Source organism: Adiantum capillus-veneris, chromosome 9 (genome assembly GCF_014529385.1).
Source record: "Adiantum capillus-veneris isolate H3 chromosome 9, ASM1452938v2, whole genome shotgun sequence".
Classification (NCBI taxonomy): domain Eukaryota; kingdom Viridiplantae; phylum Streptophyta; class Polypodiopsida; order Polypodiales; family Pteridaceae; genus Adiantum; species Adiantum capillus-veneris.
The window spans coordinates 164,252,138-164,255,129 of record NC_140939.1 but is presented as its reverse complement, the minus strand read 5'-3'; the positions used below and the strand labels follow the sequence as shown (position 1 = coordinate 164,255,129).

The 2,992-nt window shown below is 36.9% G+C and overlaps 1 pseudogene; it reads right to left on the bottom strand.

The window, feature by feature from the left end:
- Nucleotides 1-2,050: 2,050 nt before the first annotated feature.
- LOC147451519 (uncharacterized) lies at nt 2,051-2,697 on the bottom strand (annotated as a pseudogene).
- Between the last annotated feature and the right edge of the window lie 295 nt (nt 2,698-2,992).

Here is a 2,992-nt window from a genome sequence, read left to right as displayed (position 1 = left end):
ACTCTTGAAGGCTATGACTTGGACAATTGGTAGAGACCTCTGTAGGAATTAGTTAGGAGTCGGTCGAGTGTAGGTTAACACCTTATGCTTGCTTCCATGCGCCTGCGGGTCGAGCTTCGTCCTTAGTTGACATTATATGTTAGATGAGCTCTCGCTGTGCTGACGTCCGTCGCGACGTATCCGTCCAACAAGTGAGAGATGGTACAGTAGAGAGAGAGGGAGGGAATGATCAGCACGTTTTTGGAGGGACCCCCTTTTAAGAGAGAGGGGGGAGAAACTGGTAGCCATTAGAGAGAGAAAGGATTGGTTTTTACTCAACTATTTAGAGAAAAGTTTATTTTTTTGAATTTTCAAGAAATTTTCTCTTTATATTTTATAAAAGAGTACAAGTTTGACTTCCAATTCCATAAACATTGTCTTGACATAAAATCATCATAAACCAAGTCCAAATCCAATTCCAAATATAAATCCAAATCCAAATCACTTTCATTATATACTCAGTCACAAAATCATACTAAGGATAGTGGTGGCCAGCAACTATAGCATGATTTTGTGATTGGTGTTTCCTCAATCGGCAAATCTACACCAATAAGATGTGCTCCCTAAATCGACAAATCTGCATTAATGCTGCCTAAATTAGTGGATCTGCATTTAGTATTGTTTAAAGTATTGAATCTGCATTTTTTTCGTGTGCTGTCTAAATCGGCGTATCTACACTCATGCTGCCTAAGTCGGCAGATCTGCACAAATAGCTCGTGTTGCCTAAACCGATAAATCTACACTAGGATGAGCATTTACATACTACCTAAATCGGTGAATCCGTGTGTACATGACCAATGGACTAGGCAAGGCATAAAACTTCAAAACATTTACATGGCACCAATTTGGAGTAGGTTGGAAAGTTGAAGTATGTACCAAATGTTGACAATCATCCCCAAATCAATTGGAGGATATATTGTAGCTAAAAACACATGTACCAGTGTGTGCATGGAGAGAGATACAAGTAGGAGAGGGATGCCACTATCAAACCGCACCAAAGTATGTTAAGAATTCTTAACTATGTTAAGTTTGTGTTCATGAAATAAAACGAGGTGCCATCCTGCTTAAGGTAAATCAATACATGTCAATGAAAAAAAAACACAAGAAGAGTAGGAGTATGGCTTAACGTGTAAAAGTGTCCGATGGCATTATTGCTTGTTGTAAAGTGCTTCACTTTGTGCCCTAGGGGCGGTTCAAAGAAATGGCTAGCAGTCAAATTGTCAAATGCTAAACAAGTTCTTAAAAATGAAGGTCAACAACAAAATCATCATTTGGTTAATTTCAGTCAAGATAGACAATTGGATTGTCTAAAGAAAATTATAGACTAAAGCAAAGTACAAATGTTAAACTAATTTTAGTGCAATTATCAACAAGAGAAATTTCACGACTTTGTAGTGCGCATAAAGTTTGGACCCTACAACACTTTATGACATCAACTTGTGAAGAAATCATGCAAGATTTATGTAATGAAGATCAACATCAATTTGAAAAAGTTGTAAAAAGAAGTAAAAGATTCTTTAATAACGCATTATATACTTGTTCAAAACAATCACAACTATTATCCATTCTTAATATACATTAATAGTGTTTAATTTTGAAGTCTTGCTGAAGGCTTCTATGTTGCTAATGAACTTTGGCTTGAAATTCATATAGTTTAGATATCACACTATTTATATCTAGATGTCACTTGTTTTAGTAGTTTTGAGGATAGTTCTTGCCAAAGATAAAATATAAAGCGATTAGCATTTATGTTAGTAATGCCTGGTAAGAGTCAAGAACCTGAAGCACGTGGTGTACGATTCCAATAGGATGAACAAAATAAATAAAAAATAAAATACATAAGAAAGATAATCATTCACTTCAAAGTTTTATCAATTACAGGAGTATTTTGAGTGAGATTGAAAACATGTCAAGCTCCCAAACTACCAAGCTTAGGTGACAAGGTGTCTAGAATTTGACTGTACTACTTCACTTTAAGTTTTTTTTAATGACAAGGATTAGGGTGAACATTTTAGGGAATGCATTGTTTCAAAGCACCAATGGCCTCAAGTATGAGGTGTTGGCACTTGCCAAAAGTCTGGACCACCGAGGGTTTGTGAGTATAGTAAAAGGAATTTGATATGGTTGTTTCGTGATGTTGCATACTCAGGTTCTTTAAGTATCTTTGAGGTGGACCAATAGACATTCTATGTCTTTTAATTATTGTTGTCCATGAACATAATCAAGCATATAATCTTCACATAGCAAAGAAACCACCCGATCTTGAACATTATTAAGCTCTACATTCAAGCGGAAGTTGTTGTAAAGACCAAAATCACATTGCTTTTGCAATGTCTTTGTAGATAAACTATTACAAGAGGAAACAATATATCAAGGGGAATGATCATTTCCATAGAAACAATGCCTATTATGCCAATAGCTGAAGCAAAAATTGTCAAAGCTAATGAAGAAATAAATACTTTAGTTCCATCCATAAGACTAAAATTGCTTCCCAAACATGATTCCATATTGATGTTCATAACTTGAGCTAGCATGGCTTAGAAGGTTATGCGAGGAGGAGTTGTTCTGATCAAATCTGAAGGAAAGAGGTGATGCTAGGGTGGAGGGTCCAAGAGGCTCAAGGTCATGCTCCTCATTAGTAGAAGACACCATCACCATAGCTTCAAACAATGCACCACCAAGATTGTATCATAAGCTCAAAAAATCTTCTCACTTCGGATATGCCATTGCAACCTTGCTTCTTTTTGGCACGGGGGGGATAAGGGGAAGTGAAACCAGCGAAAGAGGTAGCCAGTGGAGGACAAAATTTAAGAGGATGGTAAAAGGTGGTGAGAGGTCTAGATTAGCGAGAGTGAAAGAAAGTAGCAAGGGATTTGAAAGGCATGCAAGCCACTTCATCCATAAGATCCCATTGACAACCATCTCCCTAACCTAGAGACCATGCTCCAACATA